The 25,652-nt window shown below is 31.7% G+C and overlaps 2 protein-coding genes across 3 annotated transcripts in view; both read right to left on the bottom strand.

The window, feature by feature from the left end:
• The window catches only part of LOC119835857 (neuronal calcium sensor 2), a 59,495-nt gene extending 34,612 nt beyond the window's left edge, over positions 1-24,883 (bottom strand). Inside the window, exon 1 of the mRNA XM_038360898.1 lies at positions 24,569-24,883. The gene's annotated coding sequence lies outside the window, so the exon portion shown is untranslated. The remainder of the gene's footprint in view (positions 1-24,568) is intronic.
• LOC119835856 (neurocalcin homolog) overlaps positions 1-25,161 on the bottom strand; it is a 68,969-nt gene extending 43,808 nt beyond the window's left edge. The window contains exon 1 of one of the 2 annotated variants that reach the window (XM_038360895.1): positions 24,998-25,161. The gene's annotated coding sequence lies outside the window, so the exon portion shown is untranslated. The remainder of the gene's footprint in view (positions 1-24,997) is intronic. The other variant, XM_038360894.1, reaches the window with a different exon arrangement.
• Positions 25,162-25,652: the final 491 nt, after the last annotated feature.

Here is a 25,652-nt window from a genome sequence, read left to right as displayed (position 1 = left end):
TTTTTATTCTTTATATTTTAAATAGTTTCGATAGTTCACTGCATTGTTTGTGTAATACGATTAAATTCCAACACAGCATTCACTTGACTCTGTAAACAGAGTGCAACAATACGTCGATGTATAAGTCTTGATATACCTACTACATATCTAGATACTAAATCCAATCATCAATTTCCAACGGCTTAAACTTAGTATTTGCAACAGTTTATAGTTAGTTGCGCGTATGTAATACATATAACTAGTTCCACATTGGTGAATCAAGTAACGCGATTGCTGCAAGTTGAAACATTTAGATTGCAAACGTTTAAAGCTACCTAGTGTTCGCAGCCATGTTCAATGTTCTCGTATCACTCACATAGTTCAACTATGCACCTTTTCGGGCAACATTGCTGGCTCATGCAGTATAGGTGAAAAGCATTATTTCAAATTCGTTATTAAATCTGAACCCTTCCTTTTCATATACTGCGAGAGAGACTTTTGTTCGTCAACATATTTAAAGTTCGCAATATTATTATTCAATACAATATGATAAAGAAAGTATAGATAATCATCCTCCTTTAGATGAAAAGCTTAAAAACAATTAAAACCCAGCAAGGTTGTGACCGATAAATACTCATTTCGTTGTAATTTGATAAAAACAAGATACAAATTTTCCTCAACAAGAAGTTTACCTACTTGAATGAACTTTTGATTTAGAACTTTAAGAACTTATTATATTAAATTAAAGAATACTGATAGTAGTAATGCGAAACCCATCTCATTAGCTGGTTTGAAAGATGTCGTTGAAGTGATTTGGTGCATTATATGAAATGGAGTTGCAGTAGTTTTTTTAGCAGATATTTTAGCTGTATCAATCGTAAACAATAAATAAACACTTCATAATATACTTGGGTATAAGTTTATCCCCCAATGCTGTAACGAATATCCGGGGTGGGGAGATCTTAGACGCAACGTGCAGTACATAATAAATTTTTAAAATATATGAATGCGATTTAAACCTCCTGATATAAATGCACATGGGCACGAATCATTAAAAAAAAATTAAATGATTTGAAAATTATGAAAATTTAGGCTCTTAAGCGCTAAGGCACGGTAAAACAATGTAATATTATCATGGCTATGACGTAGAACACTTTGCGTTTTAAAGCAAACTCATTACGCGAATCTATGTGTTACATAAGTGTGCGGTTTCTCGTTTATGATCAATATATTTTATATACATTACATTTGATGTATTGATTGATTAAATAACAATAGATTTTCATAGATCGCTTTACTATTTTTCTTTCGCTTTACTATATATGAGGCTGCGGGATCAAGTTAGTATTTAACAAGTAATTGAAACCACGCCATTCGACGTCTAATTTGAATGGACCTAACAAATTCTCATCTCTAAAATACTGAAAGCTTAACAAACGTCTATCATCGAACAAACAACAAAGGAAAAGGTGAAATGTATGGAATTTATAATACAAAGACTGAATGTGATACATACATATACATAGGTATACCCCTATAATGGAGTTTTAAGTTTAAATTGTGCAATCTGCAAGTACATGCTCCAGAATAGAGATTATAACATGTAATGATTTCCCTTTTAAATGGAATTCCCTATTAATCACAACTGCCGTAGCAGGTGCTATTTTAGTAGATAATAATTTATGAATGTCGGTCGTCGTATAATTACATACATACTACCGTCACACACGTAACGATTTTAAAGTAATACAAGTGTTGTCAAAACAACGCTGAATGTAAGAAATTATGCAGGTTTAAACTATTTCGGGTTAATCAATGCCTTCACAATTTGCGTTACTATGAGATCCTACAAACAATAGCGAACTTGAAGCGATGCTTTGAATACAGTATCAGGGTTAGATTCACGAAATATCGATTTGGTCTGAAGCACGGTGCCCGTCTGACGGCCTCAACATCTTACCGCCGCCTCACTTTTAACTCTCTGTAGTGTAATGCAGATATATTCTTATACGCTCTTATTTCTTTTAAAACACGATATAATTTTTATCATAAAAACCTTCTTCGTGAATCACTCCATCTATAAAAAAAAAACCCATAAAAATGTATTGCATAATTTTGAAGTCCTAAGCGTACAAACACATAGACGGCGGAAAGCGACTTTGTTTTACGTTAGATATATCCGGTTCTTGACGTATAAGTTCTTATTTACACAGGCGTTCAAGATTCAATCATTTACTTTATAATTTATGACCAAAACGAACCTTTTGTTATGTAGCTTTATGCCTACATCGTATTTAGTTCTATGATATATTGATGTGTGAAAATAATGGAATCGGGGATAGGATACCGTTACATTGTTGTATATCTTTAAATAAATACAACTTCAATAAGTATTGAACATTATAGATATACCTATCATGTGCTAAAAACTAAAATGATGGAAATATAAGTTTTAATCATTTTGAATAATCCATGGAGAAAATTCTTAGAGTTTGCAATTACAACATAAACTATCACGACGAACAAGAGCTTATCTAGTTGTAGGTACACGAGCTACGGAACGGTCAAGTTATCGTTTAGTTTATAAACTTAGGAAACCTAAACTCAGATGGGAAATAGATTTTACACGGCTTCACACTTCAGTTCTAAATTAACGGTAAATAGCGAGCAAATCAAAGTTGGTGTTTCTTCTTGAAATAATATGACAAACGATTTTTTTTATTCAGCTAACGGATGAAACTGCTCTTTACTTATAAATTACGATCTATGCAGATGATAATGAGAGATCTGAACGAATAGAAAGTAGCGATTATATAAACTGTTTGCCTACATAGATAAGGAAGTAAATTGATAAATAATAATCATAAACGCTATTTCACACCCCCAAAGAAGATGGGCGTAAAATGAAAGCATGCTACTGTGTTTCGTTTAGTGAGTGGAGGAGGCGGACCCATTTCTTCAGCCATCCTAACCTATTCCTTTATTCCCTTCGTCAGCCATTTCCTTATCCTTCATCCCTTATTAAAAGCCGCCCAACCTCTGCAAATGTTCATGAGCGGTGGGGACCGCTTGCCATCAGGCGAACCACCAGGTTAGTAGCCCACCTTAGCATAAAAAAGGATCCTGAAACTACTTAAAACCCTTTAATTAAAACCTTGTATCATTCTCTTCACTACATAATATAAAAAACAAAGTCGCTTTCTTTCCCAATATATGCTTAAATCTTTAAAACTACGCAACAGATTTTGATGGGGTTTTTAATAGATAGAGGGATTAAAGAGTAAGGCTTATATGTATGTTAACATCTATTAAATTACTCCGAATTAACGCTCGCAAAGCGGCGGGCAAAAGCTAGTTCAGTACATTTTAGTCTTTCTTTTGTATTCACAAAATACATAATTTAAATAAATTGAATTATGATTTAAACGATTAAAATTATCTTTAAAAAAGTAGGTGAATGCCATTTTAATATTTTTAATTTGAGGCTTTCGTCCTAATGGGACTTATGAGGGTCAATCAGGGTAATTCTGAACAGGGGTAATTGGAAAAATAATTTCATTTTTTTTCTGTAATTGCAAAACTTTAAAAAGATATAAGAGATATTTTATATAAAAAATATTATCATTAGAAAAAGTAAACCTTTTTAACACAAATAAAAGTCTACTGAGTATTGTTTCCCAATAACCCCTGTTTACAATTACTATGATAGACTATATAAACTTATAGTTATATATTATGGACATTAGACTTATATTTTATCCAACTTGTGTAATATGTCGATATCTTGTATATATCGATATATTTAAATACCTTTTGCTTAACAATTTTGCACTCGGTACCACATAATTATGCTCTTATGATTAATATACTAAGTTAATGGAAAGCACTTGTATGAGATCTTAAAATCAGTAACAAGTTTAATGCAATATAAATCGAAAACTGAGAAGTCTTCATCAGACATTTGAAACAAAAGCTTTCGTTTCATTGTCTTTGAACATAGCGACAATACAATATAGCTTTTTAAGCCCTATTACCTTGCGTTACCTAATACAGTAACAATTAGTTGCTTCTTGTTCCTGAGATCCTTTTACAATTAACGTGGAGTAGATAATAATATATGTAATAAAGTTACTTTCCTTCAAAAAATTTTCACAATTCGACGACGGTGAAAATTTTTATAACCATAAACATCAAGCTAATAATCAGTCGCACTTTATGTAACTTTCCGCCATCGACACTGCACCTTCGTAGAATTTTCCATTTCTTAAGATATCAATCCCTTATTATGATTTGAGAAGCGAGAGCTCTATTGTGTAGTTAATAAATAACCACTGGCCTTCGTCATTGTTTTCTATTTTAAAATGACTTTCATGTTTACGACGACACTGAAATACGTATCGATTTCAGAAGAAAGAACTACAAGTTACAGACACGTCTTTAGAAAATAATTATACATTAATTAATTATTATTAGAAAAAACGGGAAGGGTTACCTACCATATTTTTTATTTTATAACCAATTATGTTTATTCTATCTCAACTAACGCCAACATGTTATTTGTCGAGTGTGTGAAGTAGAACGGAAATTATATACTGTCACGCGAATATGAGGCATAAATGTATTTTAATTATAGTATGGTGTTTGTTAATTATTTGCGCTCAACCAGTTTGATAAATTTTCACCTTTTGTCTTTTTAATTACACATTAAACGCGTGAATAGTTCTTTATTAACAGCGCTTCAATCATAAAATGTGAATTAAAAAATACGAACAACTAAAGTCGGTCCATACTTCTGTAACAAAATATATCAATTAGCCAAACGTTTTTTACGTCTCAATTTCGTAATATATACTATATTACATATTAACTGAAAGATGTGAGCCAGTAATTTATTTTAATAAATACAAGTCTTAAGAATCTTTTTGTACAACAGCCTCTAATACTTCGCAGCTTATGCTTGGTTGTATAGATGTCTAGTAAAGGTCTAAAGTCTAGTAAAGGAAAGCGATAGGACCACCTTCTGCATCTCTTATGATGTACTTATTTTCTTCTTCTTTATATTATGTACAACAAATAATTGCTATTACTACATATTTTAGTATTATACCTCGTTTGGTTATCAAATACAAGAATAATACATAATCAAATTCAATCGTCGAAAGCCAATCGTCTGGCGAATGCGGTTTTTATAGGGAATTGCTTTTTGAATGAAACGATAAATAAAGCAGTTTGCAAGTACATATTGAGCTACGCAAAATATGCGAAAAAAAATTCACAAACACAAATGACTCGTAAAAAGTAGAACTTTGGTAATGATGAATAATATAAATATGATCAAAAGGGAAGTTTTAGGTACTGTAGCTTTTGCACGCGTAAATGTATTTAATTGGTGGTACGCGTTCCTAGTGTTTTGCATCTCATATAATTAAGCTTTAATAAACTTTTGAGGACATAAAATTCATACTGAAAATGAAACCGGGTTAGAACACATGAACAAATAGAGAATTATGCTTTCAAAAGATTTTGAAAGCATTGATGTGTGAGTAGATATGGTACGTCCATAAAGCGCATTAGCCAATGAAATTGTTCACACACTCGCATACCCACTATCTCAAATCCTCAGAGCTTTTACTTTAACATGAATTAATTATTATTCAATATGTTTTATTTCTTGCCCATAAAGCTACATAATTACACTATTAATACATCGATTATATTAGCACCAGTACAAAAACATGCAATAATGAAAAACATAGTCAAAGTCCTTAGAAGTTGGAAGTACATTTTAAATCCATTTTTATGGTACGTACTTCACGTAGCGCAGTAAACCTTAGACAAGAACAAACTTTTAAAGTGGTCGTCCTTTGTCACGGCGACGACCTTTAGACAATATCATCCATATTCTAAATGCCTGAGTTGGAACGATGCGAGATATTTGTGCAGTGTAAATGATGTTTTATCTTAAGCGGACTGACCGGGCATTCGCTATATCTATCGCTCGTTTAATTAAACAAAATTAAACTACAAAATTCACATTATTGCCTCTAACTAAATCCAATCTCTATAAAATTTCAATAAAACGTCATTTCATTTTTATAATACTAAACTTAGACATATAGCTTTGAGATGAGATCGACTTATAAGATCCAGAGAACACAAAGGAAGAAGTCTTGGTGATGTATTTGCTGGAAATGTTTATATTTTCTTGTGAAAAGCTCAGATCAATAAGATACGCGAACACACCAGAGACGTAATGCAGGTAAATAAACGAAGTTGCGAGCCTCCAGTTGCATGTTTATTAATTTCATTTCTCAGAAATATTTAAGAAATACAAGGAGCCTCTTTGCAATATTGGATGAGCTCTTATAATTCCCTTTATAGTGAATCTCTTTGTGTGAATGTAATAGCAATGCAATTTTAAAATAGACTTCCTAGTAATATGTCTAATATTAATATTTCCGTGGATTCCATTAAAATGATCAATTTTTGCTCAAATTCAGACACGGAATCTAAAGTTAACTTTAAAGTTATCCAACAAGCATCCAGCGTTTTATTTTTTATCCCACGAAAACATTTATTTATTTAATTAGACTTCTTACAGAATCACTTTTCATCTTAACGTAATTTAAATCTCGCAAATTATGAACCTTGCCCGTTTTTGGAACATCAGTTAAACCAGTACCTATTGGTGATGGTGTAATATGTAATGGGAAACAAAGCTTTTTTTTAATTTACTTTGAATCATACAATAGTAGATATAAAAGCAAAAATTATTTATTATATCTGACCTGCACCTACGAAATGTTAGGGCGTCGTTTATAAGTAAAAAACGGTGGTGTGTTAATTTCCTCTTTTATATAAACAAATTAAAAAAAAAAAAGAATTTTAGGTTTTCATGTTCATAATTTCTAAACAACAAAACGGATGGATTTGATATTTCTAACTATTAATTTTCTTAACAAAAAATAATGAATTTGACGTCATTTTCACCGCGGTATAATTCGCAACCGTGTTAACTTATTTTCTTGTCTAAATATTTTCAATGTGCGTAAGTCTGCGGCCGTATCTTGTAGCAGTCAATAACCAGTTATCGTTCATATACGGCTTCATAACACACGTCTCCTAAGAAACTCAAACAAAACTCTCAAGTGGAAAAAATGTAACAACGGAAACACGTAATGGTCAAAGAATTAACATATGTAGATATCTATAAATTAACATATAGATATAGTACCAAACATTAGTATACAACATGTTAAAAATTAAATATGCATCAAATGATTTTGAGTTTAATAAATAAACGCTCTCTACTTTCAACACAATATTATATCAGCACTGTCAAACTAAGCATAAAAATCTTCACTCACTTAACGAATAACTTTTAAGGATGAAATATTTTAGACCAAAGTTTTGTCGCACTCTAACTATCTCCATTTACTACCTACTTATACTAGTTTTAAGAAGTATGGGTACTTGTAGTTGGATTTATGTGTGTGTTTCGCTATTTCGTTTCTTTTTTTATTATAAGGGTTGACGAGGGAGAACGTGAAAGTTAAGTATGTATGGGTGTATGTTTTTTATTCTCAAGCAAAATCAGCTGATCGGATCTGCATGAAATTTGTTTTGGCTGCTAGTGAGGCTGCGGGATCAAGTTAGTATTTAATAAACTTAGTTGGTCCAACTCTGATGTGTCACTAACTTTAAAAGGGTCGCTTGCCCAATTGAAATAATATTTATAACTAGCTGACCCGGCAAACGCTGTTGTGCCAGTTACTTATTACTGAAGATGAAGAAGTAAAATAAAGAGACAATTTTATTTGTACAATGGTCGCTCCTGTGTGGTCCCATTTAAATTGGTTGTTCGATTAAAATATTTATACAAAAAATAGCTCCAGATTGACACTTATCAGTTATAATTTTGAATGATAAAACAGTAATAACCTAAGTATTATATACAGAACAAAAGATGCAAATTCCTTTCACGAGACATATAATAACATACATATAACATGATATGATTTCATAAACAGTTACTTGAATTACAATGTAATAAATCAAATATCAGTAAATTCAAAACAAGCTGAAGGCATTAGGCTTATAGCGTTTCATCTCACATTATCCCATTCACAAAGAATGGAGATCACGCAAATACTTATTTATAATGAGATCTAAGAGATTAACATACAGTCCACTCTCGTAAACAAAAAAACTTTCAGGATAAATTATCAGAAATACATCTTTATAAAACGAAAACTAAAAATTTCATTACATTACAACCTACGTTTCGAAAATAAGTATGTTTCATAACGATTTTCAAGCTAAAATTCAATCAATTTCCACTAAAATAAATCTATAACTACTAGCGAGCCGTCATATCAATGCGGAAGCAGAATCGTTTTGCAAATATTACATGCAAAGTGTAGCATCCATATTCTATTTGCATAAAGTTCAATAACTGCAACTTTAAATGTCAAATATATTTCATAAAACGATTGAAATTTACTCTTCAGGCGTCTGTCTGTAAAAGTAGAAATATCAAAATAAAATACTGGTATTTTTATCACGGAAAGATTACCGACTTTGTTTAAATATTTAATGGGATAAACGGACGGAGCTGCGACTGCTGCCAGCTAATTAAGCAAATCAGAAATGGAATACTACTTTTAAACATTGTATTGAAATAACAAGTCACCTAGTTTATATATACTTTTAACTTAATTATTTGCAGCCTACCAACCTAACTCTTGCAGCAAAGCATTTAGGAAAACAACTTAATTTTTACTTATTTATTATAATTATAGGTACTTTTACATACTGAATAGATATATCAATTAAACTAGAATAGATATATGACAAACTATTTATCTTAAAAACAAAAATCCTTGGTATCTATTTTATTTTATCTTTAGTTAGTTTTATATGGTGTGTGCGTATGTTTATGTGTGGTGTACATAAAAGAAACGAGATGCAGTTTAGGCTCTAAAGCGTGCCAAATAAATATAATGTATTTGCTTGTGGAACCTACATATATAGGCCCTGCCACTCAATGACAAAAATAAACAGTCAAATCGGTCCAATAGTTTTTACGTGAAAACGTTACACACATACCAACATAAAAGAATTTCCTCTTTATAAAATTAATCTTTGTGTCAAAACAAGTAAGTACTATCAGTGAATTAAAAAAAAGGGTAAGATGACATTTAAGGGAAAAATAAATCAAATAGTACCGAGCATCCAAAGACCCATCTAAACATATATTAGTTGAACGAGTATGTAGCATGCTAAACAGCAATTAGCACGTCGACCATATTCAAGTTGTTCCATTTTGCCAACAAATGGTATAAATATGTTGACGCCAAAAATTGTTACACGACACGTATTTAAAAATTTTAATGAAATTATTTTATTCTTTTATAAAAGACATTTCAATCAGCTTAAATGAAACGGACTATCGCATCAATTGCTTTTGAATGCTAACTTTTTATTTACAGCTTTATTGAAGGAACTGAGTATTTAAAAAGGCATATTTATTAAAACGTTCAATTTTTTGAAACCATAACAGTTCAAACACGATGTTAGTTAAAATACTTCATGATTTTTATATAAATTATAATGAGCAAGTAGACGTAATTACCTTTCGAGTTACCTACACCATATTATATTTCATATAATAATATTCTCCTCTTAATAAAGGTTCTTGTCTGAAAATAATAGTTATTTACCTTTAAATATATGAAAATAAATACATTCAAGAAACACATCAACTGAAAAATGTAACAACATTGTTCATCGCTATGAAATATCTAGACTCAGAATTTAATATGTAAGCATAAATGCAAGACCTACAGTGAAAGAGAACAATAAATATAATGGAAGGCCGCGTGGATACATGGATGAAACGTTGTATGTATTCATTTCTTATTGTAATGTAGGTGTATCCAACATTTAGGTACTTATTTTTTTTAATCCCATAAACTCTGCCACCAATGGCCCGGAGGCCATATACCTTCGTATATAAATGGCATGTCCCAAAGTTCCAACTTCAGCTAATGTGTAGTATTCTGCTACAGAAAGTGAAAAAAACCTGCCGAAAACACCATTTTCAGATTTCGTACGGCACCAACCATCAGAGCTGTCAATTGCATAAAAGTACAGTACACAAAGGATTCAAAACTTACAGAATCGGCCGACACGTCCATTATAGTACCTAACGCATGGATTTTTCAAGCTGCCAACACCCGAATTTCGGTCAAACACAAAGGTTTGTCCATTGCGTTCACACAATTTCAATTCAAAAGTAATAACGACAATTTTTTCTTTCTTTTTTTTGAAAATTAATGGTTTAAAAACAAAGCTTATAAGAATCAGAATTTACTAAAAAAAGGAAAAGGCTTGACGAAATCTAATCTATTCTACATTTAAACGAAAGATTATATATATAAAAAGAGTTAGTTATACCATAATATATACATATACATTTTTTATTTTGATGGATGAAAGCTCTAAAAAATTTTATGAAATCTTAGAAAAGTAACGGGGTTTATCCGGTCGGAGCCGTATCGAGCGGCTAGTAAGTAAATGCCATTAAGGTCATTGCGAATATGGGTTAATTTAACCAAAACCCTAAGCACCTCATTATACTAAGTTGTTTTTAAACGCAAAAAAAAACAATAATAGCACCTAATATTTATTACACCTACAGTGAATAAGTATGTTCAATACATTTCCTTTTTGTTCCTTAAGAACGTTATATTATTCCTAAAAGATCAACCAGCATTCCTAGCAAACCTCATAGTAAAATAAGGACATAGACAAAAGGCAAAATTTTATGTCCTACTGCGACTATAGGCGACATCTTCAACGATTATGTTAAAACTGTACCTCACGTTAGGTTCTGCATACTAAGACAGATGGCGCTTTCGAGTGTTTTATTCATTTTAATTTTAGTGCCCTCTATCGAAAGCGAGGAGGAATTTCATGAGTTGTACACTATAACTAAAATACAAAAATGTAATAATGTTTATGTCTCAAATAAACATTTGCAAAACAGAATGCGTAGAAATGTTATAAAACCAGATTAAGAAATTCCTTAAAATTTTTTTGTTTCCTGACTTAATGTTTGACGTACACACTTTAGTAATGTTTTTGAGAATGAAATACAGATGTCGCTAGTCATAATATTTTCATAGTTTTGAATACTGATTATATAGGAAAGAGTTTAAACTTTACATCCATGAATACTTATAAAAAATATAATAACAAAATTTAAAAACTCGCTTATTATATAATAATTCGCAATAGGAGACCGTCATCCTTCTACTTGAATAAATTAATTTTGTAGAGACTTAACCGTTCTATCCGCAGGATAGTTTTGCACGTAGCACCTCAAATCGTTACTAGGAAACAACCATTAACGATCGTTACTACACGAGTATGACCAAAATAATATTGCCAGCGCATATACACTACCTGTTTCGCAGTTCAATTTGAACGTAAGTACAAGTAGCGTTTACAAAAATTGGGTTAAGTAGGTACTTTTGTGAATTTATACAAGCATAGACATCAAGGTACGTAGAGCTAAATGAATCTTTTTCTTTTTTCATATTTAAATTTCGATTTATACATTTGCGTAACGCATTTAAAAATTTATGTATGTTACAGTGAAATAGATTCGGTTTTATTTATTCTATTTCGGCAGCTAATTTTTACGAAAGCTTAAGTCCATTAGTGCAAGATTTTTCCACGTTAATTTTCAATATTAAATATGAAATTATTTTAACCGTAATGCATTCATTTTAATACGTTAAAATATATTTGTGCAATATATTGGATATTTGTGCAATTGGATCATGAAAAATCGATTCGATGTGAAACATCACATCACATCCAACAGGATATCAGTCTTCTAAGCCGCTTATAAATAATCCGGTACATAAATGTCCCATTTTCATAACAAACTTGAATTCCAGGAATATCTACGATTCTGTTTTTATATCAATTACTTAATGCCTGAATATATTGAAGTGGGATGAATTGAGTTTAAAAAGAATTATAATTGTACTCACAAAAATTATATATCATCTTTTGTCAATAGGTGTATAATATACATACAAAATCTTTCTAAATTTATCATTTTCCTAACCCCTACCAGTCATTTCCTTTCTTGTTTGCATCAATCCTTTGCTTTGTACTGTATATTTTTAAGACGGTCAACCTACAACAGAAGCATAAGGCCTCAGTAAATGTTTTTAGGAAGTGGCAGCACTCCTTAGCCGACGGTGAGTTATGACAAAAAAAAAATTATAACATTATCAAGAATGCGGCTGGCATTTGACGTAGTTTGACGTAGTTTTAACATCCGTATACATGCAATCCGAATCGAAATGCGACGTATTTATGCTCAGTCACGAATAACATACGACAGGCTCTTAATGAAATCACCCTAATGGAATCACGTCACAAATTATATAAAGTAAAGCGGATTACTAAAGAGGAGAAAGAAAACTATACCATGGACTTTACGTTCCATTTGACAAACAAATTAATGAGATTAGATCACTCGCCACCATGCACCTGACTCTTCCTAATCGTTTTAGGGTCGATTCAAGCATGGCATACACGGTCGATACTTGCCAAATTTATGATATGAACTTTACAGTTGGCACTTATCCTACGCGTCCGTTTTTAGTCCACATCTAAAGCAGTGTTATGAAGAAGAAACATTCTTATTTCTTTGGTTGTTACAACAATTTGAGAAATTAGATCAATATTTATTATCTGAACATAAGCTTGTTGATATAAATAATTAATATCTCTACATAAATTAGAACAACTGTTACTGTGGGAGTCGAGCATGCTGCGGCATGACTTGGGCCAGCTCGCATCGGGAAAGTACTACACCCCCACAAAAAACCAGCATGAAATAATAGTATGCTATTGTGTTTCTTACATAAGTGGGGGAGCCGGAGGCCCGTTTGCATTACCTGCGCCTTCTCTGTCCATTCCTTCTTTCCAGTCATCAATCCTTTCCTTATCCCTTACTCCTTAAAAGCAGGCAGCGCAATCGCAGAAAGGTAGCAAAGGTAATACACCTTTGCGAATGTTCATGGTAATGATCGGATACAGTCAGGCGAACCACCAGATCTGCTGCCCGCTATGGCATAAAAAAATGTGACAAACATTTTCGTGTTATTAAATAATAGCTCATATATTAGAAGTCCGCGATGGCATACACCTTCATATAAAAGGAAAGCCACAATGAATGTATTAATTAAATGTTTAAGTTATTGATGCCATCTCATAATGGATAAATTATAAATCATTCCCCACTGTCTCTCTACGTAAATATCGAGCTTCTCGTTTAGAATTTATTACGGATATAAGAATTCGCAAGCAAGAAAAATATAACAATTATCCTGAACAACATCCTCACAGGAACAGGAACCCCGCGGGTGATATATAATGAAATATTATAAAGTAATTTAATTAAATTTTGAAGGATCTCTGGTTCTTATTAAACATTTTTGATAATTTTTGTACCATTTTATAGCTGTCTCTAGTGAGTAGCATGACTAATTTTTATCCTAGGTCAGCCCAGGTAAAACCGAAATAATGAAGTATAATTAATTCATAACGGAGTCACATGTTATCTTTACTGACTGGCTGCAGGCCAGGTCACATCCAACATCATCGATGGGATTTACTTGAGAAACGTTCACGTTATGAGCCATGATAATACCGGCCACGAAAATAACATGTAACATGGAAAATAGGTATATTATGTAAATATTTTGCTTTGTTTTTTTTTTTTCAAAATATAAATTGTTAAGTCGTAGGTCATAAACCACAATTTTAATTTATAAGTACAATCTGTTATATACTTTAATCTGAAAAGTTTAGAAAGTTATGAAAATGGGTGATTTTATAGATTTGAGAGGTGTTCTATTAAATTTTTCATTTTACCACTTAGTGCGCCGCCTTATAGGACAAAAGCGCTGCGATGGTAGTATTGACGATAACTCATTTCCGTTCGATATTTATGGAGGTAAAAATCAGAACCGTATAGATTATTATGAAACACTACATAAAAAACAAACATACACTCTGCCCGGGCTTCTATGTCACTCACTCAGTGAAGACTGAAGATACAACTTTGTATTCTTGAAAGAATCTTTGAAAACAGATTTTTGTGTGAAAACACAACAAACATACATATAGTATGTTTCCTTTTTATAATATTAATTTAGATATTATATAAAACACAAAACATAAATTAATTGAAATTTTATGCAGATTTATAGTTATATAAGTACTCCTCGTAAAATTACTTGAAAAGAGATATCGTCAAAAAACAGCTTTACGACACAATTTTACCAATATGGCGGCGCGAGCGGCAAAGAAGTGGCAATGTGGAAATTCAAATTTTGGCGTTGCCACTTTGTGCACATATCCTCATGATCATTAGATCACAATTTAAAAGAGCCCACATTCTTTTAGGTAAAACTATTTTATGAACCAAACTATCGGACTAAATCCGCTAGGTACAAAATATTACTTAAAATATAACTCTGATTACAAATGAATATCGGCTTAAAACCTCATAAGCTGCATCGATTGCAATTGAAATTATTTCAAGGTAATGTATTGAACATGAATTTGTAATAAGAGTACAATAATAGACCACGAGTACGAATAGCGAACAGTTATGGTCGATATCGGCCATGCGACGAAAAACAAAAACAAAATGAATTTCCTATTAAAAATTATTTCAAACAGAACGCTCATTATAAGTGAACGTTCAGGTATATATTCACCATAATAGTATACTTTATACGTGTCGCAATTACTGACGTCGGTGCAACGTAATGACATAGACGTGTGTAATAAAATAGCAAGTAATTAAAGATTCTAAATATGGATTACTGTTATTACCCACGCAATACACACAGAACTTTCTGTTTGGACAAATCAATAGAACAGTGAGGATTTTCAATGATAAAGATATACCTATATATAACTATAAAGTTCATATTGCTGATGATACACCTTGAGTGTACAATATATATATATATTCTAGAACCTATGCCACTGTCTCTGATTTTACTTAAAATCATAACTATACAAAAAATCTACCACTATAGAGAGAGTATGTAGGGACATAGAGGATATGGAGTCAATATATCAAGGAAATATTATATTTTTTTTTACAATTCACATAATATTATCATGCTATATTTTACACATTTGAAGAATGTAAAAATCATTTGAATCATGATCAGAGGTGAGAACAACACTCATGATGATTTAGAGTCGGAGCGTATGACTGGCGGACAAAACTGATGTCATACACGGGCGCGTGTGGAGTACGTACCACGGGTTTCATGACATCACATTTCAATTTATTTTTAGAGCTCGCTTGAGCCTTAAAATAATTTCCATGTATTCGTCACCGTGCCAGACAATGCTCCTATTTCTAAACTATCTATTTACAATTTTCAACGTAATTCAACTATTCTCGATTTTTTTTTTACATTAGAGCAAAATTATACTTAAAACATTAACATATAAAGAACCCAAATAGCATTATTCATATTTTATATATGTCAAAATTTTGAAAATATATTACCAGTAAAATTCATTTGACAATTAAAACATAAGGTATTTTATAGGTGCTGTATTAAGTAAAACTTAATGATCATAAAAAACATCATATACTAATAACATAAACATTTTACAGCCACGCACTTTTACATTATGAGTTATTATCTAAACGTTCTTGAAACTGTTATTATTGACGTAATAAAAATGTACTGAATGTGGGGCTATTGTGAATCAAAAGCAACGTCTTTTAATAAAGATCAGGCGGGAAGTACGTACTGTGTAAAATAAAACGTAATACTGTACTGTATCACTTTCAAAATAATTCGTTAATTTTAAAACCAACAAACGAATAATCCACGTAATTTTTGACGTGGGCGTGTTAATTTGTTGTTTTTATATTACTTTTTGCAACCAAACTATTAAATAAATCCGTTTTCTATATCAATCACCGTAAACATAAATTAGAAATAGATTTTGGGCTCTTGTAGAATCGTATTCTAATACGGCTGATGTGGACATATTTTGGCACCATTTATCACAAAAATATTGGTATAGACACTCCTCTGTAATACCACCTCATCAAATTAACACTGCAGCCGGGTAATTGAAACGGGAACGGGAAGCTTTTTTGATTATTAACTCGGTCATTCTGCTTATTTAACCGCTTTTTTTTGACGTTCCCGTATATTCCGCTAAACAATTTTGCATTGGTTTTATCACACATTTTTACGTTTATTAAGTTTTATACGCAAATAATGACTAGTGCCTCTTATAACCTGCTATTCTTAAATTATCTTCTAAAATATGGGACTTGATTATAAGTGCTAAATTTATATATACATATATATATATATATATATTTTACTGTCGGACAGCATTTCTTAGAATTATTTCCCTCAGTGCTTTGATCGCCTTTTTTCGTACAAATACTGCGCGGACAGAACTTTTTCTGTCACAAACAGAGGAGGTGTATTTGTATTATAGCGAAGTACTCATTTGTCATATACCTACAAAGCAAACGTAGTTTAAAAAATTACATTTGGCTGCATAGGTATCTACTTTATATAATGCCATCACAACAATTCGGTTCTTTTAACCCTCTGTTATTTAATATCACAAAAATGTTTAACTGCTATTGGCGTGAAAATAAATATTTTGTTGCATTTTAATTGTGACTGGATTTATAGCCTAAGTCGATAGTTAGATTGCACGCTAATGCGTCAGTATTTGAAGATATTCGAGACTGAAACTTAGTACAAAAATAGGTCACAACGTGCCTACCTTCTAAAGGAAAAACAGTTTATAAAGTCGAAGTACAGTATTTAGAGTTTTTAATTAATTTTGGTACCGACTTCGACTTCATGTTTAAAAAATAATAAATTATACCTATTCAATGCAATGGGTGAAAAATAAATATACTGCTTATAAAAATACAGGCGGAAGCGTCTTCTGCCCGAGATGTTGTCTAGACAAGTGTTTCGGAAGCGTTTATTAGCACATAAAAATAGCAAATTTACTACTAAGAGAGGAATACATTTCCAAAACAAACTTCTGAGTCGCGGAACCACCTACATCGTTTACAATTTTACGCAAAAATTATGCACCACGTGGCATGAAACGCCCCATAAAATGTTTTTTAAGGTAAGCATTACTTAAGTAAGCAGTGAAAAATTAAAAATAATAATCGGATGCGCAAAGAATTTACTTTAATATGTTATTTGTACTCATCTTAAAATGTAATGTAACAATACAGACAATTACAAATTACTTAACAAAATATTCGTTTTCATCATTTATCCGTTCTTATCAGACATCTACTAACTAGAAACTAACTCTCTGCAAAATTACATCTACAAATGTGCGTTCGTCTGTCACACCAGGCTATATTTCTCAAATACCGTGATACTAAGACAGCTGAAATTTTAAGAGATGCGTTTATGTTAGCGCTTTAACAACAAAATTATTTGAATGACTCCGAATCTAAAATAATAAGTAACTATATGTGGTAGTCGAGCACGCTTCGGCACGAATTGGGCCAGCTCGCACCGGGGAAGTACCACACCCCCACAGTAGACCGGCGTGAAATAGCATTCTGCTGTGTTTCGTTCGGTGAGTGGGGGAGCCGGAGGCCCATATCCTTTTCCTTCCCATTCCCAGTCCTTTCCTTTATTCCTCTCGCCAATCCTTTCTTAATCCCTTCCCAATTTAAAGTCGGCAATCCATTTGAAGAGGCGTAAGGTCTGTGTCGACTTTACGCCTCTACAAATGTTCATGGGCGGTGGTATCGCTTACCATCAGGCGTCCCACCAGCTCCATTGCCGACTGTGACATAAAAAAAAATATATAAATCAATCGAAAGTTCTACCTGCCCTGATTATATTTAACAACTTTATTCAATTTTCAATAGCCCTAACAACAAGAGGTTTATCAATCAACTTTGACGCTTCATTTGTTCTTGAAGAGAAAAGTTATTTCATAGTTAAAATAAATTTTAGATAAAATCTTCGACACTTATTTTTAAATAATTCGTTAGTTAATATATAACATGAAAACGAAAATAATAATATGACGGACTTACACATCACCAACTCCTGCATAATATGGATTTTTGAAAAATTATTAATTAAAAATTGTCACGTAAATGTTATTATCAATACAAACATACTCGCTAAACTGTAAAATTGTTTGCTTTAAATTTAATTTTTTTTTTTTAACCATCAATAACTGTACTTCAAGCAAGATAAATACTAGATACATATTCAGTTTCAGCGGTTTTTAGCCATTTTCATACACATACAATCGTGTGAGTAGACATATATAATTAAGAACGATTAATGCGAAGCAGGCGAAAAGTAGGTATACACGTTACAATAATAAAGAGTTACAATAATAAAGTAGTTTTAAAGCAAACTGTACATGTATTACAAAGGTCAAAAGTATTACAAAAATTCTTGGTCATTAAAGGAACAAATTTGTTTAAGAAAAAAAAGATTTTTTTTTGGGAAATAATAAAAGTTTGGAAATTATTTTCAAAAGGAAAGTATAAGTGTATTTGTAAAGCTTCTTTCGTTTACGAAACTTCCGACTTAAAAAGTATTGCGTTTTTTATTAATGGTCTTACTAATAATATTTTCAACAATTGTAATTAACGTCTAAATACTTATTTAATAGATAACGTGTGAGTAGCTACTTATACAATACTTTACTAATAAACAGTATATAGGACTTGTATAACTATTTAATTGTAATAACACCAACTCCTGGTAAGTTTGGGAAGTGTTCTGAGACGTTGAACACGCCACTTACTTCTATTTCTACTTTTCTTGGATATTATCATGGTTTTATTTACTAATGACTTAAAAATAGGGAAAACAACAATTCCTTTTATTAAAAAAATATTTTTAGTGTACATATATACAGGTTTCAAAATACTTTATTTAACATTTTTCACTCTGTAAATGGTGATCGAAAATTAGAAAACATGTTTTGAACGCGCATTGAAACGCCAACTGTCATTTTCCAAAAGACATGTAAAATCTTGAGAAAACAAGCCGTATTTTAATGTCCAATGTATTATTTTATTATTTGAAAAAATGGAAAAAGGAGACTAGGGGTATTCTAGGGGTATTATAACTAGTTATCGTAAAGAAAAGCAGAATCAGAAGCAGAAGCAGAAGATGATAGTTAAAGTAAGTTTTCCTTTATGTACTAACTTGATGTGAAATTAAGTTCTCATAGATAAAGACTGAAAATGAGGTGAAAATAAAATAAATGTCAGAAGCCCATTTGTGGGCATAAGCCTACTGCAGTATGCATGCGCTACTCACACGAGCATTTGAATGATCGCAAGTGACGACTACCAAAAATAACTTAATGTCTTAAGAGCATCAATAGCTACGTCGTGGCTCTCGCCGGAGACTTGAATTGCCGTGCGACATATATTATCACGCTCAACTTGAACAACTGGTCTTTAGATGTTGCAAAACAGATTTTCATAGGCAATATTTAGTTCTTCTTCATCTTAGTTCACAAGATTAACCGAAGCTGCCTCAAGACTACTTTGACAAGATATTACGTTTCCAAATAGGTTCAAAGGAAACCGCTTCAATTGATGTGTATCTTGCTGGTTGAGTATAATGAAACGTCGCATTGACAGCTCAGATGCTTTTGAAATTAATACAATGCGAGTCCGATTCAATGATATTCCCTGATTTATTGATAAATACCATTGATATACCTGGTCAACGAAGAGCAGAATTCAAAAAATAATAGATGTACATAGTTTTAAATAGCGAAAAAACACGCTTAAATTGTGAAATCAACTGAATCGTCTCACTTGCTCTTATATAAGATATAGATATCTCTATATAGAGAACACGTAAATCCTACACGAGATACAGGGTAGTAAGATAAACTGAAATTTTTGTATTGTCACCGGTCCTTGGTAAGTGTACTTATCGACAAATTTGAAATAATTCTTTCTGCTTAAAGTGGATAAAAATCGAGTCCAAATGAGTCGGTTACATACAACTTGGTTAACAGCTAATTAAAAGCGGGTTAAAAACAGAAGACTCTGGACCAAGCACCTATATAAAGCATCGGCAAAATCTAGGCAGTGACAATAAAATTCTAAATAAGCTATACGAATAGAATGGGTTCACTGGCATGGTCAAATGGCCAGAATGATTTTTTATTTCTGCTCGACCCCTCCAATTTCACCCTATCCCTAAGATTTCGCTCCCTTGGCATACAATCCATATTGATTTTAATGGGAAACAAAGCAATAAGAGTGAATATTGTTCGGTAAATGACGGGTTTGCCAAATAGATCCTATTCGATTAAACGTTATCATTACACGCTGCTTTGCTGTACGAGCCGACCAATGATCATGAATATTTTAGCCTATAGAATAAATTCATGCTAGCAAGATATAGTAAGATAAAGATAATTAATAGGTAAAGAGAATGACATATTTATTGTAAATAATAATGGGACGTACTGCGCGGGATCATTTGAAAGGAAACACCCACCCGGTCCAACTTTTTGACACATTGGTGATAAATAGTCGGCGATCCAAATGTAGTCGAAAGGGCACAGAAATATAGCCGCTTATTGCTATCGTTATTTTGTTAATTCTTAAGTAGTTTACCAAGATAGACGAGCGGGCAATTTACGTTTCTTGATGATCGTTCGTTTGTTACAGCACTACACAGAGACTACCAAGCACGGCGGCATAATATCAGTCCGACACACTTTTATCAGTAGAAACAAAAATGCCATTGTCAAAATACGCTGGAATGAATTTGACATCTGTCAATGGGAACCGCCGTATATATTTTGCCGGCTTTTAATTACAAACTTCCATCTTGGGTGTACCGACGCTTTCGATGGATCGCTGTTATTCCGCGTAATCTTAATAATGATTGCGTATTGTTATTCATTTTAAGTAATAGTGATTATTCACATTATATGGGAGTCGTTTTTGGAGTAAGGCGTAATATCAATTAATATTTGTGTAAAGTAAAAATTTATACCCGATTTCGGATCATATCTTGCTCTCCGCATGAAATTGCATCCATTACTAGGGGCAATCCTGATAAAGACTCCGTATCGTGTTTTTGTTTATTGATACATATGCGAGAACCTGTGCGTTTTCAGAACTTAACTAATGTGACTACTCGCAGGATAGTCTAAACAAGTAGATATTTTTCTATTTTTCAATTCGAAAATGTTCTGATGAGAGTGAAGTTATATGAGATAATGTAAAATAATTCATATCTTTAAAACATTATGTTAATATTTCCGTGATCAATTAAGATACTTCGCTTTTCTGCTATACAATATGAAGTAACATAATAATTCCTTTTTGTTTGTTTTGCAAACGCTGAGCTTTCACAGCTTTTACTTGAAAATGGAACTAAATAGCGCAAAGATTTAGAATTACAAAGCATTGTAGTTGTCCCAAGACCACATTCGTAATTAATCTTCAGAATAATATCTTTATATCAAGTACATTGAATGTAGCTTCGTAAATGGAGCTAAAGAGAATCATTATACTTAGTCCGCAAGGCAGACCCAAATTCGTCAATCATTCTTCTCGGCTTATAACTTGTATAATGGCTTAAATAAATTCATTATAGGGGTAAGCTGTTTGTAGGATTGTGGATACTACGTCGGCTAGTCATAGAAATATATGAAAAATAAAATTGTTTAATTATTTCTTCCCACTTGGGACAAATTATCTGTCGGAAACAATGTCATGAAAATATGTAGCTGGCTCGAGGACCAATCCATTTTTCAATGCTTTACCAAGGGAAGTTGTGTTATATACTTTGAAGACGTGCTCTATGCTATATATCTAGAAAATACTTTTTTTTTTTTATTTTACATTAATCTTCGCAATGCAAACTACGATTATATACGTTTATATACGTCTATTTGTTCATATGTTGGTACCATTTTTATCACCGTGATCTAAAGTGCTAGTATTTTAGATCACCTATCACTTTATTCCCTCCTAAAATAACAAATTCCTGTGGGTATAATATTAATGTGGATATATATTCATGTGGGTTGAGTTTCAACACGAGAGAATAACAAATAGTTCAGGAATTTGAGTCCTACCTGAGTGTACAATCGATGCAAACTATTGAACTATTGAAATTATGTAATATGAACGTCGAAAAATAGAAAGTATTCAACTTTTAAATTCATCTGACTATTAATTAAGAAGTGTTTTTAACGTGCAAAATTTAATGAATACACGCTTTTATTCAGTTGATGACATTTTCATTTCTTATTATATCAAGCTTCCATCAATTCTAAAGGCTTCTAAATATTTTTTTTATACGTATAACATGATGCTGAGTAGTTTGTTTGAACGCATAATCTGAGGCATAAAGGGACCCATTTCAAAAATTCTTTGTCCGTTGGATATGTGTGTGATTCCTGAATGCTGTAGGCATGTACCACGGGTAAAACCAGTGCTGGTCGGTAGTTCTCAAGGATTAATAAATATATAAATATCGTTAGATGTATAGTTGAGCTTTCTACACACATTAATCTAAACATGTACCTTACATGTTTAGATTAATTTCTAGTTCATCGATGTCGTACATCGCTGAACTAGAAATTATTCATGGACATTTTAGCATAATAGTGCAAGTATCTTGTAAGAACATTATTGTAACGACATGCACAACTGATCTGTTCAGTTCAAAAATAACCGTTAACTACCAACTGCACAGGATTCCATCGGAAACGGAAAGCATGTCGTCGCAAGTTCCGCAGATCTTGACTAATGACGCGTACATGTGTCAAGGAAAAGAAACTGAACAGAAAGGAAAGGACTACAGGAATGTGTTTGTAGTTTTTTTGACTTTAAGACATTTTTCCCTTGGTTCATGTGTTTTCTGCAATAAAAAAACTGACCATTATCACAAAAAATGTCTATTATTCAAGGATTAATAAAATATTGCATCTAACGCGATAATAATAACAGGACAAAGATTAATTAATTATTACTGATGGAATTGCATGTTTTTCTTTGCCTTCCTGCTTTAAATTAATCTTATGGCATTCCTAATACTCAAAGAAGATATAAGAAAGTATAGGCTTCCATAGTTACTTTGTTGGTTTTACATAAGTAAAGAAATGTCTCTCATAAATATAGAAATCTCCATTTACATAAATATCAGTGTAACATGCACTAAGCATAAACCATACAATCGTTCAATGAAGGCATTTAGACAGGTCCATCGCGCGGTAGGTAAAAGAAAGACGCGGAGTCAGTCCGAGCTGCATATGACACGTTATTAACAGGGGCTGTCGTGCGAATGTTTTATTGTTAGACATATGGATATACAAGAGATTGCAAAAAAGTCTTCTCGTGTAAATACACGGATCTCCGTTTTCATCATAAGTATATTTTATTTATTCACTTTTATTGAGTTGTAACAACTGCAATATAGTCTAGATGTGTCGTCGTGCCGTTTTTACTATGAGATCAAAAGGAGCTGTAATACTGTAAAATGGTTCTCTTTATATTATGCCCAAGTCTATGAAGTTTCAAGTAGGTCTCTAAGTTATTTTGAATAAGCCGCAAATACATTTATTTTCATATTGCAGATCATATTCTTAAAGTGACTCAGTTGAAAAAATACTATACTATACTAATATAACCAAACATCCACTAAGCAAAAAGCAGGCCAATATGAGTTGGACTTCGCACAACTGGTTCTATACGATCAATATTATCCTTATTTATATTATAATGCAAAAGTGTGTTTTTTTCTCTAACTTAAGTCAGAATGATTTTTTTATACAATTTTTGTATATGGATAGAGCTAGGAGGACAGAGAAACATCTCATTTTTTAAGGAATTAGAAAATAGCTTCAGCGTTTTAAAGAAAGGTGAAGAATTTAATCTACAAAAACATAAGTGTTTGTTGTATATGAGACATCTTTAATATATTTGTTAAGTACTTCTTGTAATGTGTTAGTGGTAATTTTTTAATCGCGTAATTTCAATGTAGAAATTATAGCTTAAAGTAAATGCCTATTGCCAATAGTGTGAGGTTATAAACACAAAAATTAGCGGCATAGAATTGATTGTGCCTTTATATTCACATACTTTTTCCATACATACAGTAATTTTAGAGTATCATAACATTTACATTATGAAGTCATTTATATTTGAAAGTCTTGGTAAAAAAAATTATATTGCTTGCAATAACTTTAACTAAATCTTCCTGTTATGTTTGTAATTTTATATTATATAGGCTCCAAAAAACTGAATATTTCAAGACAACAACACAGTTTTTACAATAATTGGTTAATGGATGTAGACTGTAGACTAATTAATATCAGCATAATCTACCAGTTGAAATGATTTATTCAAGTTAAGTTTAAAAACACTCATACAAACATCACATTCTTACCTTGATAATGATACATTTTGAATTCATAGAAAATAAAATAAATTACTTACCAGAGCACAAAGCATGATGTTGTCTTGAGATGTAGAGAGCACAGAAACAACATTGAACATTCCCAGTTGACACAAGTAAAGTCTTAAGTCCTTAGCTTAAATACAGATTACAACTCTATACAAACTTATTTGACACAAAAATTAAGACTGCGTAAAAGCCGTAATACATAACTACATATTAAGTTAACTTCATATTTTATTACTATTATAATTTGAAATAAATATACAATGATGTTGGCTTCTACAACCAATTATTCCTACAGTGAATAAAAATAAAATATCTTTGATAAAATCTGCTCTTACAAAATTAGAAGTCTTGACAAAACGTTTTTTTTAAGAATTCTATATATTAATTTTAATGTTTACTAAAATTAAACATAACGAGGAAAACATAATCAAATGCTTTGAAAAAGAATATAAGATTTGTACCTACATAGCGACAATTCACAATTCACATTAATAGTTCTGTATATCACTATAATTTTAACAACGAGTTTTATTGAAAAAGCATTTCAGTTTGTAGAATCAGAATTGACAATTAAAACAAATTGTCTCCAACTGCATTTTGTAGAAATCTACGCCATATTTGCAAACCTCAGAGGGTTACTGTATATAAAAATTTTAAAAATTGACTGGTATTCCTTCCCATATTTACGATACTCAATTTGCTAATAAAACATCACCAGAATTTGACGTGATTAAAGTATTATTACTATATTATTTGTTAATAGCATTATGGTAAAATAACTCTTTAATATGAATCGAGTGAATTCGTAATGCTAAAAAAGTCAAACAAAGAATCGATTCTAGTACATCACTGCTGCAAAGAAAATTATAAAAATTTAAATATACTTATTATTTTTAATTTAAGCTCTGCGGCTCTTCTAAGTCTTTAATTCATTTTGTTTCTGTTTATTTTAATAAATTTTTCATCTCACATTTGTCGACCCAAAGAATATAGTATATACAATAATTTTTAAATAAATTATACCTTTGGATCTTAGGCGAAATTTTATGCAGTGAATCTGGTTTCTATTAAGAATAATCATGTTTCTACAAATGACCCTGCAGCACTACTATTTCA

Source organism: Zerene cesonia, chromosome Z, assembly GCF_012273895.1.
Source record: "Zerene cesonia ecotype Mississippi chromosome Z, Zerene_cesonia_1.1, whole genome shotgun sequence".
NCBI classification, from domain to species: Eukaryota; Metazoa; Arthropoda; class Insecta; order Lepidoptera; family Pieridae; genus Zerene; species Zerene cesonia.
The sequence above is the reverse complement of the archived record's forward strand: the minus strand, read 5'-3'. Positions and strand labels throughout refer to the sequence as shown.